Source organism: Pteronotus mesoamericanus, unplaced genomic scaffold, assembly GCF_021234165.1.
Source record: "Pteronotus mesoamericanus isolate MK-2021 breed Mesoamerican mustached bat unplaced genomic scaffold, CSHL_Meso_final contig_41, whole genome shotgun sequence".
NCBI classification, from domain to species: domain Eukaryota; kingdom Metazoa; phylum Chordata; class Mammalia; order Chiroptera; family Mormoopidae; genus Pteronotus; species Pteronotus mesoamericanus.
The window spans coordinates 2,706,696-2,724,053 of NW_026555152.1; the positions used below are offsets into that span (position 1 = coordinate 2,706,696).

At 44.9% G+C, this 17,358-nt stretch overlaps 1 protein-coding gene across 1 annotated transcript in view; it reads left to right on the forward strand.

Annotated features, from left to right (window-relative positions):
* Nucleotides 1–17,358, forward strand: part of SLC7A1 (solute carrier family 7 member 1) — a 64,095-nt gene that overhangs the window by 16,291 nt on the left and 30,446 nt on the right. Inside the window, exon 2 of the mRNA XM_054577116.1 lies at nt 13,166–13,265. The gene's annotated coding sequence lies outside the window, so the exon portion shown is untranslated. The remainder of the gene's footprint in view (nt 1–13,165; nt 13,266–17,358) is intronic.

Sequence of the window (17,358 nt, forward strand, 5' to 3'; positions counted from 1 at the left end):
GAGTGAAGCCCTTCTGTAGCAGTGCTTCTAGAAAGAGCTGCCTCTTGCCAGAAACATTTCTTTTGGAAAATCCTTTGGTGTTTCTGCCTCTGCTTCTCCCTGCCTCCTCTGAAACACACACTTCTGCCTGCCTAGTGGGATAAAGACAAAGTTGAGGTTCAAGGTGTGAGAGAGAAGGGGAGGGGTCTTGCCTACAACCAGGTACGCGTGCAGACCTAAGGGCAAACGTGAGTCTGTGAAATTCACTGCCTTTGATGGGCTGAGACCAGGAGCCCATCCCAGGGGGTGTTAAGGGTCTTTGCTGTTCTGTATTCTGGGTAGCACCTTTCCTGGGTCTCAGTTTTAAGGACCCCCTTAACGGCATTCTGCCCAAGCCCTTTAGATGTGCCCTGTTGGACTGGATCCCCTGATGGACCTGATCTCCTGATGGCAGAGCCTTTTTATTTAGATATGCAGATGTGTGTGTATGATATTTGCATATCCCTGTATTGAGTTCATGGAAGGTTCAAAGGAAGACAAAGGATGGCAAGTTGTCAGATTTGCAAAAAAGACTTCAACTGTGCAGCCGAAGTTCAGATGTCTTAAATATCTGCTCTGTGGACAGAAATCTGATAAGGGTTGTATTACAGAAGAGGGAACTTTCTGGTTTGCCAGTCCCAAGGAAACCTTCGCTTCTGTTTGGGGGTGGTGGAGAGTTGATATAAGGGGTGACTGAAAGATTTGGGACTTCCCAGTCTGGCAATACCAAGAGAGAGAAATGATCACAGTTTAAGACTTTTTCTAGGTTGTGGTGGGTCAAACCACACTTGTCCCTTGTCTGGACTTTCAAATGTTTTAGAATAAATAAAAAGCAAAGAATGCTTTCCACAGCTGGTGGCCAGCTGACAACAAGAGGGAGCAAAGAATGTCCTTACTGATAGCATGTGGGAACCAGGGCTGTTTGGGGTTTACCTTCTAAAAATGCTATATGGAGCATGTCTTCTCACAAAGGTTGCTTTGTGAGCTTCTCCAAAGATAGGACTCTCGACCAGAGCAGACCACGTTTGACCGAGATGTATTTATGTTCTCGGCATTTCAGAGAGGAGCAGGATACCCATCCAAGTTGTCTTGTGTACATTCCGTGGACATTGTAAAGCGAGTTGCAGCCTCAGGCTAGACACAGCCCGGTTGTCTGAATTCAGAGCCCCACTTGGAGCTGAATTCCTGGAGCTTCCCGGGCTCCCTCTGGGTTGTCCTCTTCTAACCCCTCTGCCCCTTACTCGGGACCTCTGCGGGCCAGCCCCCAGCTCCTTCCAAGCCTGACATTCTGCACAATGTATATGTTTGATCTGAAATGGGTATTGTTGGTGTTAGCCTTTGGAAAGTGGGGAGAATTGGGGACCCCAGGAAACAATGGCATGATGCCAGGGACCCCAATTTTAAGGCCATGTTAATTGCCCTAACTAATTCCCTGCTGTTGGAGAACTGGTCCGTCTCCAACATTTGAGATAGTTGTATGGCCCTTCCTGCCTACAGGAAGCATCCTGTTTCTTGACTGCCAGTTACCATGAGTTTGTGCTCTTATTCACGGCAGCATTAAGGAGCACTGAGCATTAATGATGTTTGATGGGAATTAATAATAGGAAGAAGTATATCTCCAGTCTGAAGGGGGAATCATGGGTGAATAGGTCCTTCCTTGGAAGTTGCAAGGTGGTGGCAGGTGACCAGAGCTGGCACCAGTGTCCCCACATGAGAACAAAGATACATTCCTTTGGGCCAAGTTTGAAAAAATTAGTACTAAGAATGTAGACTCCATTTGGAATTTAAACTTTTCAGGCATTGGTAGGAAAAACCTTTGGTTTAATTTGTGCGTATAGCACATCCAAAAGACAGCTTTTACTTTGGCCACCCTTGATCTGTTTGTAGATTCTAAATTTGCGGCCTTTGAGCAGAATGGAAAGTTGACAGTGGCAAAGCAAATCAAGTTTTCTTTAAAAAAAAATTCAAAATATACTGGGGATTTATCCTAAGTCAGAGACAGGATACAGTGTTGTATTTTTGAAAATATAGGTCGTCATCTTTTTTGAAGTTTATTGTTTTGATAAGGCGTCCCTGGGATTTCTTCCAGCACAGATCAAGGGAAATTGGTACAGGGTTGAATAATACTTTTATGTATAAATAAGAAAATCGTGGTGTTCTTAGATGTTTGTTTGATTAAGTGCTCCCATAACTAAAGAACAGTTGCAGCTGTTACACAAAGGGACATAGAAAAAAAATGTGTCTGCAGAGACGTCACTTCAGTTTGGGAGGTGATAGCCTCTCTCCTCTGCTCTCTTTCTGTGAATCGGACCATGTGCTCCATTGGGAGGGATGGCAGGTGTTTTTGCTCACGTGTTTGGTGGAGGCCTCACAAAGACACTGGTGATTCCTGCTCCAGATAATCATCTGGCAAACTGGTAAAAGGGCAAACAGCCTTTGCAAGGGCCAGGGTAAGTACCATAGAATGCCAAGATATAAGCGAGACTCTCATATAGTTATACAAGATTTCAAATTTCAGAGCAAAGCTCTCCAGGAAGTATAGTATGCATTCATATATTCATTCATTCAGTGGATACTGGTTGGGCGCATACAGCTGCTAGCACCGAGTTACCCAAGTGCTTGCTCCTGGAGGACATAAGTCCGTGTGGGTGCTGTGAAGGTGCAAGCAGTTGGCTGAGAACCCCATTCCTTTATGGTGAGGCCAGCCAGGGAGAGTGCCCATCTCTTTCGACCTACCTTCTTCCCTCTGAAAAATAAGCTGCTACTATTACACTAAAACTGCTCATAATTGCCTGTTTTTTTAACTAGGCAATCTTGTGGTCTGTCACCTGTCCTCGCCCATCGTCCTCGGGCATATTTCATCCTGTGGGCCAGACTCTTTTTCTTACAGCTTCCCAATCCTCTTATCTTTCTGAAGTCCCACGTTTTTGGATATGTCCTTTTTTGTTGTTGTTTATGTTCTTTTTTCCCTGTTTTTGAATATTTTTGTATGTTTTTGTGTCAGTCCTTTTTTGGGTATGTCCTTTCTCCCCTGTTAAACTGTAGGACAGGGACCACATAGCTTTTTCTGTCACCCAAAGTTCCTAACAGTGTAGGTGTAGTGGACACTCAGTACACAACTCTTGAATGAGAGATCCTGGCCCTCTGTCCTGGGGGCCAGGGGACCGGAGCCTGGGGACCCCAGTACATTGGACTTCTCTGGGCGGGGGTGGGATTGGTGTCAGGTCAGGTGGTCCAACTGTGGCGCCTTTCCCACCTGCCTTTGGTAACTGTGCCACACGCCCCACAGGTGGCCTCAGCTCTGGGAGCGGGTGCCCTCCTGGCCGCAGGCCGTCTGTCATGTTTGCAGGTGACGTTTCACTTTGACCTTTCCTTTGAAGAAGGGTTTTAAAGCAACATTACACATGTCAAGATCAACAAAGAAGAGTGGATGATCCGTAGACTGAAAGGCAAGTTGAAAGGCAGGAAGTGAGGCTGCTTAGTATGACCGGGTTGGAGGGGATGAGCGGAAAGAAATGTCCTTGAAATTATTCTTTAATCATTTGTCTTTAGAGACGGAAAGTGGAACATGAAAAACAAACATTTTTATTTAATGTATACACACTTTGGCAAAATAAATAACTGGGCTTTGTGAGTGTCTAGACGGCTAGGCAGCCTTTTTCCGTTAAATTCAGAGTGGAATAAATGGGAGAGGCCGCCCCTGTGGCAGAACAGGTAAAGCAAAAGCATTTCATTTGTGAAATGTAAGGTAAAAACTTCCAAATTTGGGATTGCGAGTCAAACAGATGTCAAGACCTCGGGGTGTGGTGGAGTCGTCCAGGGGAGTGACCCATAGCCTGCAGTGTGTGATCATCTTTTTAAAGGAGGCACAGCAGTAAGCAGTTCCTGGTGCCAAAATGACACTCTGTGACCCAGGATATCCATGGTTGCTGCCATCCCCCCGACACCTCCACCACAGAGGACTTTGGCTGTTAGCTCTACAGAAGCTGGGATAGTTAAATATTCTCTCTCTCTCTCTCTCTCTCACACACACACATACACACACACACACAATACTGTAGTTAAAAACTCAATCATTATGAATTGTATTGTTGATATATATGTTATATTTATATTTTTAATAGGTTTATGTCAATTTAAGCATTTCTAGGCAATTGCCCTCAAATCATCCACCATCTGAATTAGCACATTAACACATATGGAAATAAATTAAACAATGAGCTTATTTTTATTTTTTAAGGTGTATATTTGTATAGTCCTTTGTCAGTTACAGAACATCGTCATATAATAATCTAGTTACCATTTTGAGTATCTGCTTAATCTCCATAGTGCTTTATAAGACCTCTTATAGATTAAGAAATTAATAATAATAATAGCAAACATATATCACTTACTGTGTGCCAGGTACTCTTTAGTGCACTGTGTGTATTTATTCATTTGAACCTCTGAAACTCTGAAGTAGCTATTACTATTATTATCTTCATCTTGCAGAGGGAAAAAGGAAGCTCAGAAAAGTTAAGTAATTTACCACCATATACTGAGTCCAGTTTTATCTGAGATTTTTGTCTCTATCTTGCCTTCCCTGATCTTCACAATGGGGGACAAGCAAGGATGGGGTGAGGTGGAGGTGAGGTAAGCGTGAGTACCCATTTTCAGATGGTAAGACTGAAGCAGAGAAGCCAGATGACTTGCCTGGGATTGCACAGCCAGAAGCAGGCAAGTCCCCTGTGTCCTCATCAGCTCAGTGAGCAGATATAAAATGTTTTCATTCAGTGTGTACTTAGTTCAGTGAAATCAGTAACGTAGCATGCTATAAGAGGCTAGGCCTTCCCACTCAGGCACCTGGAACCCTGGCATTCTTTTCCGTACCAACTTCAGGGAGGAGGTAGGTCAGAAGAGGGAACTTCCATGTTATGTCAGAAAACCTCCTGCCCCCCTCCACCTTGTATTGCCCTTTTATCTCATTTGACTTAATTTGTGTAATGTCACTGGGATGTCTATGGATAGACTAGCTGAGGCCTTGCTGGGTTCATGGTTGGGCTTGGTCAGCAATAGAGGTGGATTCTGGGGGAGAACTGGCCCAGGGAAAGGGGTTTGGGAAGAGGCCACATCAGTCACTTAGAGCGAGAAGCACCATTGAGATTCTCTGAGGCTCAGTCTTCTCATTTATAAAGTGAGGATTGATTGTTGGTTTTCTCTGCATGTGGAAGACTTAGCAGTGTCTAAAACCTTCCAGCTGCTCAGATTTTACTATATTACATTGAGGACTTTTAAAAAAATGTGTTTTTACAATACAGTGTGTTGTTGTAACTGGTCCCTAGAACCTTTCTGTGTATTTTTAATAGTAGGGGAGGTCTCTGTAGCTCGCTGTAGAGGGAGGACAGTGAGTCCTTAGATAGCTCAAGGCCCTGTCCAGCTGTGTAGGTATATAATAGAGGCATTGTGCTTGACTGGGCTGCCTGCATTCCTCAGGTGACATCAGCAGCCATGACATCCAGAGCTCACTGTCCATAAAGCTGTAGCCCTTAGGGCCTCTGCAGGGAACAGATGGCTCTCTCAAATTAGGTGGTCTGAGGTGAGTTCATAAAGGTGCTGTTTACAAAGCCCGTGGGTGGTGAGGGAGGACCCTGAGCAGCCCTGTGCCCTCAGGCCGGAGGGCACAGCTTCCATCAGGGATGCCCCCTCTCCTGCTGGTGCTCAGATTGCTCAGAGCCCCTAGTGGAAAAGGGTGCAGAGTGGCTCTGGGAAAATGGGATGTAACTTCAGGCCTCAGAGGACAAGGACCAGGAGGTGTGCAGCTCCACATTTTGGTTTGTTTCAGATAAGCCCTCAGTTCTTAATATGCAGTCTGTAATGTTTGGAAAGAGGCCCGTTTTGCAAGTGTTGAAGGTGATGGTTTCTTTGGTAAAATTCCTTCAGTTACTTAGAACACGTTCGTCCAAGTCATTTGGTGTTACTTTGATTTCTGTGACCTCAGTAAAATAAAGACATAGATTATGTCAGGGCTTAGGTAACCTGATTTGAAAAGGGCCAGACAGAAAATATTTTAGGCTTTTTGGGCCACACGTACTCAAATAATTGGTCTCTTCCTCCTCTTCCTCTCCCCCCTGCACCAAACAAACTTAATAAACACCATTCTTACTTAACTTGTGGTCAATACAAAAATGAGCCAGGTGCCATAGTTTGACAACTTGTGGACTAGATATTTTGTTTCCCTAAGTGTGTTGTGTGCCATAGGATTTTAGGGTGTTTTACACACCTTTTTATCTTAATACAATAATATGTTAAATGGGAATGCATATTAGAAAGGGCAGTTACCTGACACATCCAGAGCTCGCTGCCCACAGAGCAGTGGCCGTAAGGGTCTCTGCAGGAAACAGGTGGCCCTCTCCTTGGCTGATGGAGCCATTTAATGTCTGGTTTCAGATCATTTTGATAGAGCTCCATTTATGAGAGTAATATAAAGTTTCTTCAAAAAATTTAAGTTATTCAAAGGTGGATTCCTTTAAGGAACAGTATTAGGAGTAGCTGTATGCATCACTTCTTGGCCTTTTGGCGAAGATCAAGTGTAGGAATGACTGTCTGCATGCTGCCTGGGTACATCAAAAACTCATGAAGGCAGTATGCAGGTAGGATGGTTTGGAATGTCCTAGATCATCCTGCAATTCCTTCTTACCAGCATGAATGTTCCTTGATTAGTTCATATTAAAATGTGGCCTGTTGGGACCATTTTATGAAGATGAAAATGTTCATGAAGAAGAAATCTAGTGTGAGTTTAGAGAGAAAAACAAGTGGGCAAAGCCATCTTTAAATTGAGTCCCTACGGCTAATTTGCAGAGGTGTCCTGGGTGGGAGCCCTTTGGTGTTGTAGATCACTCCCTGCACATTGCCTTTCCTTGGCTGTGTTCATGTGTAGAATTGCAGTGACACAGCACGGAAACTCAGAGGCCAAAGCCTGCAAGTGCTTGCTTATTAATTCTCTTTGGTAATTGCTGGGCTGGTGCAGGCAAGCTTCTCTCTCCTGAACCTGGCTGCCCTTGGCAGCTCCTGGCCACATCCAAGGCTCATTTGTCTCCACACGCTGCATCGGAGCTGCCACACCCTGGGACACGTCCATCCATGGGAGGACAGGGCAGGCTGACACCTGCCTGCTATGAGTTGTACAAGAGCTTGTCAATGCCCAGGAAAGTAGCATGAACTCACCTGTCGGGTGTGCCTTGGCAGACAGAGGGCTGCCACCAAGCTTCCTGAGCATTCAGGACTTTCAGTGGGGGACACATATCCAAATTTGCTTTCTATACCCCTTTCCTTTCCATTTCCCAAGCTGGGTACATCTAGCTGGCCTGCCTGTGCACAGCAAAGGATTCTGTGGCCTTCGGAGGAGTATATTACATCTCAAAGGTGGATGAATCACCACATTGTGAAGCCAGTGGTCCTTTACTTGGTGTAGAGTGAGCTGGAGTACTTTTAATTGTTGAAGGGTTTGGCAGTAGGAAGAATATCTAGCTATTTCCTTGACCACATTTCCGTTCGAGTTTGTAATTTTTCTCCCCTATTAAGCATCGTAGAACCACAATGTCTGTCTGTTGTGCAGTCTTTCAAACGGCTTTTCTGTTTAAATGTTATTGCTGCCTTAGGGATTGGACAGAAATTGGTGTGGGTCCCAAATAAAGGTAGAAATCAGGGTATATATGTTGGCAACAGGGAGAAGAGGTGATTCATTCATGTTCTCAAGTGGACACAGGAGTCCATTCTGTGAGTTTACCTGGGGACCATGAATAAGAGCTATAATATCCACTGTCATCAGGCAAAGACAGTACGTTATCATTGAGAAACTGGTGAGAATGAGTTGTGCTTCATAGAGCTATGGAAGTCAGAAAGTGCAGGTAAGATGGGAGTGTAGGGGGACGTGGTATGTAAAAGTATTTTGATTTCTGGCACCGTCCAAGCTTGCTCGTTGTGAGTTTACAGGAGTCTGGTGATTTGTAGAAAAATCCAAAGCACAGAGTTTCAAGACTGGGAGGCGAATAAACAGAGGAGATCACTCCTAGGTTCCTGTGGCCCAGAAAACCATTCTGGAATCACATACTCTTGGTGTTTTGCAGGTGCAGCCACTGTGAGGTCTGTTCTTGACACTGTCCCCACAGCGCCCATATTGCAGGTTCATAAAGAGAGGGGAAGAAAGTGTGAGTGTCAGGACAGTTCTGGATCCTTTGGTGGTGCCTGGAGGCCTGCTGGTTCTGGGGACATTGTGGGCTCTGTTCTGCACTTCAGGTCTTGACGCTGTCGTCTGTCTCTTTCCTTGAACAGGAAGGCTAGTAACTCTTTCAGAGTCCTTTCCAGCCTCAGTCCATGGTCCCTTTTAACGAACAGGCTCAGGTTGAAATTCCAAAACTGTTTATGCCAGAGAAAAAAATTAATTATGGTTTGTTTTTTCAAACTACAAATGCCCTCCTTCCAGAATTCTGACACCCTGCCTATCCCTTTGGCTGTAGGAACTTGGCCATCCCCAAGGAGCTCTGTTCTTAGCACCGTTCTTGTTTGGAGTCCGCGGTCTTAAGAGCCGCCCCTGACTGCCGTGAACAGTGTGTGCTTCCTCTTGCAGCTTCATTCCTGACAGTAACCCTGATATCTGACTCTCTCATGGGATGTCCCTAGAGCTTATTTCTAATTATTAATGGAATTGTGTTAGGGGATCAAAAGTGTGCTGCTCCTACTTAATGTTTCATCCATTCTTATTTTTTGAAGAGATGTTCCCAGTAATAGAATTTAAACTCTGTCAAGACAGGTATTTTGGCCTAGTTAGTTCACTGCTGTGTTCCTGGTTACTTGTGGAATGAAGGACAGTACAAAAACTCATTCATGGGCGAAGCACCTATTTAAGTTGCCAAAACATTGGGCATTATGTTTAATAAAATTTAAAAAAATTCTTTTTGCTTAATGGAATGTACGGAATGGACATATCTGATTACTTTTGATTTGTAAATTGTTCAGTAGAAGTAACATTTGCAGATGTTTTTAGGTCATTTTATGTACATTTCTCTCATCAGTGTGACAGTGTCACATGGTGTCATGGCAACACCTCAATGGCTCCTGTGTGCTCTTGGAAACCCATCACAGGTGGTATTGGAATACTGTTCGCAGCATTTATAAGATAAATGGCATTGAGTTCTTTAGGCATGCGGCGTATGCAGCATTTTCTTCCTTTGTTTTTTTATTTCTTTTCTTTTTTTAAAAAATTTTTCAAATACATTTGTCTCCATTTACCCTCACCACTTTCCCCTGCCCCACCCACCACCACCTCCCCCCCTCAATCCTCCCCCACCTTGGCTTCGTCCATGTGTCCTTCACACCTGTCCCTTGATCTGACCCTTCCCCTTCCTTTCCCTGCTACCCCCCTCCCGCCCTCCCTCCCGTCCCCATCGGTTTCTTCTTTCTTTCAATGTTGCCAGTCATATGTTCCTTGCCTGCTTGCTTTGCTGATTACGTTCCACTTACAGGTGAGATCATATGGTATTTGTCTTTCTCACCGCCTGGCTTATTTCACTTAGCATAATGCTCTCCAGTTCCATCTATGCAGCATTTTCTTTACTCTGTTTTTAGCAAGTTAATTTTCAGATCTGAAAAAATGGAATTACTTGGTTGGAACATTGTTGGGTTAAAGAAAAGCAGTGCTAATGAATTGATTGCCAGGCATTTGGCCCCAGTAATCCCGATGAGTTCACCCCAGATGAATGTACAGCCTTTCTTTCTTTAAGACTCGTAAGTTGAGCGTGAATTACTTCTAATAGGACAGTGCAAACAGATCAGGAATCACTGTCATCCTCGAGCCTGGAGAAGCTGGCAGTTGCTTTTCTGACTAAGTGAGGGTTAGGTTTTGGTTGTGCTCACGTCACTGGGCAGCCCAGACAAGCAGCGGTTCTCAAATTGTTTGGTCTCAGGACCCCCTCATGTTCTTAGTCTATTGAGGCTTACCCAGAGCTTTGGCTGAAGTGGGTTGTATGTATCAATATTAATTACATTACAATATTTATGTATTAATCCACTTAAAAATAACATCAACAAACCATTTTATGTTAACACAATAACATTTTAATGAAAATAACTTTTTAAAAGAAAAAAATTTAATAGGAGTGTTACTGTCTTACATATTTGCAATTCTCTTTAATGTTTAGCTTAATAGAAGGCAACTGGATTCTTATGTCTGCTTGTGCATCAGTTTTTATTGTATTTTATTGATTTTAGAGAGAGAGAGGAAGGGGGGAAGAGAGGGAGGGAGAGGGGGAGAGAGAAACATTAATGTGTTGTTTTACTTATTCATTCATTCATTCATTCATTCATTGATTCTTGTATGTGCCCTGACCAAGGATTGAACCACAATTTTGGCGTATTGGGATGACATTCTAACCTGCTGAGCTACCCAGTCAGGGTGCCTCAGTCAGTTTTGATGTCTTGTTTTAGTTGTAGTGTATAAAGAAAAGATGGCCTTGGGGATGTCACTGAAAGGGAGGAGTACTTTAGAAGCCTTTCCAGATAATCGTGGATATTCTTTTTTGATACTACATGAAAACTCAGGTGGTGGTGGGTTCTTCTGCAGAGTCTGAAACTACATCAAAACTACACGGATCTGTTCTACCTTTTGAGTCAGTCTGTCACCCAGGTATGATCTGTTTTACTGCATTACTATCCTAGCTGAGTTATGCACATCTGACAAGTTGACGCATTTCATCATGTAATATTTTTCTAAAAATCACTATTGTTAATATCACGACCAATGACATGAGAGGTCATGGTGATAGATGCAAGTTTTCCAAAGTTCTGTTTTTTGTGGCGTTTTTTTGTTTGTTTTGTTTGCTTAAAAGCTCTAATTTTATCATTGACAGCAAAGACTACCAGTTGTTTGCCTTCTTGGTTCTGCTGCTTTTACTCCCCAAGTTTTCTTCCTAAGGTACAGGTCCAGTCGTGGCTCCTGCCTGTCCTTCACTGTCCCCAAGGATAAAAGTGCAGTTTTCTTGGCTTGGACACAAGGACTTCAATGACTTCATCTCTACCCCCAGCTCTTTGACAGTTTCCAGACTTGTTCCTACATTTTTTTAAGGTGTTTAAAACAATGCAGATTTATTACCTTACAGTTCTAGAGGTCAGAAGTCTGAAATAGGTCTCACTGGGCTCCAATCAAGGTGTTGGCAAGGATGAGTTTCTTTATGGCCCTCGAGAGAGAATCTAGTTCCCTGTCTCTGCCAGCTTCCAGGGGTGGCCGGCTTTCCTTGGCTTCTGGTCCCCTGACAATGGCTGATGGAGTCTGTCTCACATTGCATACCTGGGACACTGACTGTCCCACTCCCTCTTCCATCTTTTAAGGACCCCTAGTGATTACATGAGACCCATCCAGGAAAATCTCCACATCTCAAGGTCAGCTGATAAGCACCTTTGTTTTTTTGCAACCTTTATTCCCCCTTGTCATGGAGCCTACTGTAGTCACAGGTTTCTAGAATTGGGTTTTGGCATTGGGGTTTGGGGCGTTATTCTCATGGTCACACTCAAGCCTCTACAGTTTTACATTTAGCTCCCTGCCCCCCAATATGCTGGGTAAACATGTCCTCTCTAAACAGCACGTCATTGCATAAGCCTTTCCAGAAGGCTCTAAGTGGAGCTAACTCCTTTCCCTTCTAGCAAGTCAAAGCCTCAAACACGAATCAGCACCTACACACCTGCCTCACAGTACAGAGTGTGTGAGTAGGTCACAAGTAGGTCACAGTAGGTCAGTCTCCTTTGTTGGACAGTGAACTAGAGCCTTATTCATCCTTGTTTTTCTCAGTGCCCTTGGCATATGTGGTACTTGGCATATGATAGTGAATCAAGAAATAGCAAAATATTGATGATTTTGGAGGTTTGATTATGGGCTATATCTGAATGAATGTTGCATTTCTTTGCTGTGATAATGATGCCACAGTTATGCAGGACAGTGTCTCCCTTGGGATTTACCAAAATACTTAGAGGTCAAGTATCTTGGTAGCTATTATAGCTTACTAGCAGATGATCCATGAAAAAAGGGTATATTTCTATAAAGATAAAGCAAACATGGAGAAGTGTCAAATATTGGTAAATGTAGATGAAGAGTAGGTAAATGTTTATTTAACTGTTATGTAGGTTTAGACATTTTCAAAAAAGAAAGTGGAAAAGAATGAAATATTAACATGGAATGAATGCATGGATGATGTAGGCTGGAATAAGATTCCCATTGTTGAAGAGGTAAAACTAGCCATTGATTGCATTTTCATTGTATTTTTGGCATAGCGACGATCCTCTGTGGGTTCACATTAGTTACAAATCATATTCAGGAAGCCTAATTAAACCTCCCCAGCTCTTGGGTGAGTGCGTACGTGCAAAGTAGAAATGATAAGATTGAGAAAGCAAAGGACTTTCTGTGCCACTGGGAGGTCCTTCCTGGCATGCCCTCAGGGAAGTGTGACCTCTCTGCATTCAGACTGGTCCCCGTTCCTTGTGGGACTGCAGGCCATTCCACCAGGCATATCAACAGTGCACATCCTACATTGACTGCAGTCGGCCCGCCTGGGTGCCTGCTCAGTGCCCATGTGTCAGCTGGTACGGGAGGCTCCCTCATGAAATGGTTGACTGTACAGATTAGAGTGCAACTGTTCCCTGAAGGAACCGGCTAAGGCTTTCTGCCCCTGCTGACCTCAGTTCTCAATGTCAGTGTCAGGAAAGGGTTTGCTCCCCTTCCTGGTCCCTAGCAAGGGCCTCCGGCTCTTGCATACCCACCTCTATGCCCTAGATTTGTGGAAACTGCTTGTGAGTGGGACGATAGCATCCTTATTTGAAATTCGATCTTCTATTTGTAGAGGTGATGGGGTAGGATCTCTGGGTCTGAGGCCATCTCATCCTGTTTCCTGTCTTTTTCTGAATTCCCTTGCTGATGCCCCTCCGTGATGTCACCCCGTATCTACTCAGCCCCTGTGGCATGACCTTTGCCTCCCAGCTTTCATCTGATCCTCCACTGGTATTATAGCTGGGATGTCCTTCCTGGTGCTGAGCCAGGTGGAGTCATTCTTCTTGTAACAGCCACAAGCATGGAGATTCTGGGGCCAAAATATATTGTGTCTGATGTCTCTTCTTTGCTTCTCAGGAGCCTGAAACCCCCAGCTTATCCCTCCTGAGACGTCTTCACTCCAAGACCCAGGCGATTGTTGGGGGACAAGGTGACAAGTCCTTGCATCATATTCCAGGTATAGTCTGCCCATCAGCAACTGAGTAGTAAGGTCATCACGTTTGTGCTAGAATGTATTATTCACTTAGACCTTTAGTCAGTTGTTGACTTTTTAAGCGAACTGTCAACTAAAACCCTTGGTTGTTGACCTTTTAAAATTTATGGCTGCTGTGCTTTTTCAGAATCATTTAGCACTTGTGGCCCTGGCCAGGTAGCTCAGTTGGTTAGAGTATTGTCCCAATACACAAAGGTTGTGGGTTCAGTCCCTGGTCAGGGCACATACAGGAATCAACCAATGAGTGTATAAGTAAGTGGAACAACAAATCAGTCTCTTTCTCTTTCAAGTCAATAAATAAAATTTAAAAAAATAAAGAATCATCTAGCATTTCCATCTCATCAGAAAACAGGGTTGCCTTTTCACGGTGGTGGGTTTCTTAAGTTCCTATATTTCCTTGAAGCAGAACTCTTTAATACCTACAGATGGTAAGGCCTTCTGCACAAAGGCCTGGTCCACAGTGCCTGCATGTACCATGTGGTCAGCAGCATATGGAGGGGGCCTGTGCCCTGCGTGCTGGCTGCTGGCTGCTCCATGGTGGTGTGCACAGCGTGCCAGTGATGCGTTGGGCTGCATTTCTGCCTTGGACTCTGGGGGACTTTGCATTTCTCAAAGTCAAGGGCAAGCCCTGATTTCTTTCCTAGTCTTAAATTTTTCCTCTTGTCCCCATTCCTCTCCCTCTTCTATTTTTCACTCTTTTACTTAAGCAGTCTTCTGTAGCTTGTTCTGCGGTGTAGGTGCTATAATGATCAGAGTGTGTCATGTGGGTCACAGGAGCCAGGCGGGGTGGTGGGGTTGGGGAAGACGAGGCTAGCTAGTGGGCTGTTAAAACAGCAGCCCCGCATCTCTCTTACAGTAAGAGTAGCTCCAGTTTATCAGACTCTTGTATTTGGGTTTGGCACGGGACACAGTGAGGGAAAAAAGGGTTCTGCTCTTGAAATACGTGAAAGCTTTTGTTTGTTATTATTCAATTTAATTAAAAAAAACAGGTTTGCCACATAGACACTCCATTATTATCACTATTTTATTCATCACAAAAAATGGAGGTTGTATTTTTCAGGGGTGTGTGTGTATGTGTGTTTGTATAAAGAATGTTACCTGCCTTTTATCCTCCTCTCACATTCTTACTTTCCTCAGGGCCATCTATAGTCTTAATTCCAAGTGCGTAGCTATGTTAGTGCTCACATAATCCGGGAACAGGAGCCCACATGGACTCTTTCATCAGAGGGACTTTGCGGGGATCTAGTCATTACTCTTTGCCACATGTCAGCATCTCCAAGCAGCTGCCTTGAATAGAAGGAAGGAGGAGGGGCTCCCAGAGCTCCCAGTTCCCAGGTGGGGCGGGGAGGGTTAGGGCTATAAGTAAGCACCTTATTTTTGAGGCTGTTGCACCCTTGTAAATGTCAGAAGCAACCTTGTAAATACTAGGTACACTTCTACAAAGATGGTAAAATTCAATCCTTGCCAGCATGCATTGCGGAGCGGGGTATTCTGTGGAGTGCCAGAAGCTAGTGTAAGCCTCAGATACTTTTTTCCTTTTCCTTCTCGGAAGTTATTTAGTAACAGTGCTTAAATCAGGGTGAGCTCATTCTGCATTCTTCTTCCTCTTGCTGCAGTTAGTCACATGTGTCTCTGCTGTTTTAACAGCCCATTGTAGAACCTCTTCCTCTGTTCCCTAATACAGGGCATGGCAGGGGCAAGTGTTCACGCCTGAGTGAAAGGCCGAAGGCAGGCTGTTTGTTTCTCGGGTGGACAGTGCTGGGACAAAATGTGTGGTGAATCCCTTGACAGTTCTTAGGTACTTGGGCACAGGTCCTGAGCTGAGGCTAAATCAGAGGAAGCCACAATCTACTGGACACCACCCTGATGTCGTCCTTCTTGGGTGAAAACATGCAAACCAGGTGTCACATGGTGACAGAGATGGTGCATCTCTTGGAGGCTTTGAGGTCTCTGCCATACCTGTTTGTGCTCTTTGATTGATCACGTTGTCTCTGCTTTCACGAGGGTAGGGAGCTCTGTTCTACTCCCTGCTGTGTCCTCAGCACCTAGTAGGGGCAGCATGTGGTGGATGTGAGATAGTATTTGCTGATGGGATGGATGGTTGCTTGGCTCTTCCTGTGCAGCTTCTGAGCACCCTGAAAGCAGGGACAGTATAGTAGAGTGGCACAAGGTAGACACACTATTTTTAAAAAACAAAAAATAGCCATTTAATATATGCCATTCTTCCAGAAGGAGGGAAGTAAAGATTAGTTCAGCTACCAAAGCAGAGGCAGTTTAAACCTTGAAGGATTAAAGAGAGAATGAATGCAGACCCATTATCTCCTAGTCATAATACATCTCCTCAAACTTAGCAGCCATGACAATACACATCTGTTTTCTCGCAGTTTCTCTGGTGAGAGCGTGGTGCAGTGGTGCTGTCCTGAGTTCCCTGTGGCTGCTCTCAGGAGCTGACTGGGGCTGGGTTCTCATGTGGAGGCTCGGCTGGGGTAGAACCTGCTTCCATGCTCCTTCAGGTTATTGGCCAAGTGCAATTTCCTGTGGCTGTAGGACTTGGGGCCCTGGCCTCCTGCTGGCTGACCTGGAGGCCACCTGCATGGCCTCTGACTTCGCTGAGCCGGCAAGGAGAGTCAGCCAGCAAGATGCAGCCTCACATGACATAACGTAGTCACAGGAGAGATGTCAACCCCACTGTCATATTCTGTTGATTAGAAGCAAGTCCCAGTGCCCACGCACACTCAGGGGAACACTGGAGGTGGGCCTAATGGGGGCACCTTGGAGTGCCCACCAAGGTCACCTTTCTTGGCCCTTTGAGAGGAGGCACTGAAGAGTGGCTGCCACCTGCTATCCATGTTTGTAAAAAATTGTTTTGCTTTTTTCTTGTTTTTCCCCAATTATTCATGATTTTAAATCTATTAAAAGATCACAGCTCTCCAGGATCCATTTATCCTTCCCGCCATCATGGACCTGTTGGGTAGTATACGGCTCCAGAGGGCTCCCTTCTGCTTGGGGACATTGTGGGTTAAACCGCTTTTTGTGAGCTGCCTTAGCACCCAGTGGCAGCTTTGTCATGTTGTTTATATAGGACCCAGTGGCCTTGAGTCTGAGGTGGCTGATGTGTCAGGGAACTTCCAGGAGGAGAGATGCCCTCACAGTGTTTTTCAGTGGCAGCGGGCCATGTAGAGAGCATTTTAGTGGCATAAGCTGCAGTGTCTATTTTCAGCCTTTAAAAATTTCTCAAAAACAGCAGAAGTCTGTGCTGTGTCTCCTGTTTCTCTGAAGGCATGGAGTCGTAAAGCAGTAACCGCAGGAGGGAGAATTCCAGTTAACTGCAGTCCGGATAACTGAGGGTTGGCATATTGAGAGCCTGGGGGTCAAGTGCCGGGACATTCTGGAGTGATAGTCTGTGGCTGGCTATTGCACTGGAGCCTTCTATTAAAGCTGAGCACGTGGCACACTGCCTGTGATGCTATGATGTATGTGCCAGTATAGTCCATGTGATGTGCTGAAAGGGCTCCTTCACATCTAATGCCATAGCCTGGCTTCACTCCTAATGCCATGGCCTGGCTCTGGTCTAGTGGAAGGAACTGCATTCATTCATCTCTGGCTTCAGCCCCTCCCTCTGGTGCAGTCCTCTCCTGGTCTGTGATTGCTCTGGAATTCGCAGGCACTCGTGTAATTAGCCGTTTGTTTCTGATGCCTCAAACTCATTTCAGACAAATGGAGTTCTTTTCTACTCTCTAATAGAGACTGTTCTGTGACCGCCTACCAGGATGTTTCCTCCAAGTGTATTACTGAAAATGAAATCTCACAGTGGAAAAGCATGGCAACTAGTTGTTGGACTGAGCACAGGGAAGGTGGTGAACCACAGCAGGAGGCTGTGACGTTGCTTTCAGTCTTTAGAGCTTTTCTTGGGGTGTCTGAAATTTTGGCCACCCGTGAAGTATGGTTGCAAATAAGACAGCAAGACCTCTGATAAAACGGGGCATTGCCTGCCTAGGGATGGTGTGTGCATGACACACACCACAGAGATAAGCCGCATGATAACCACGGGGCTGTG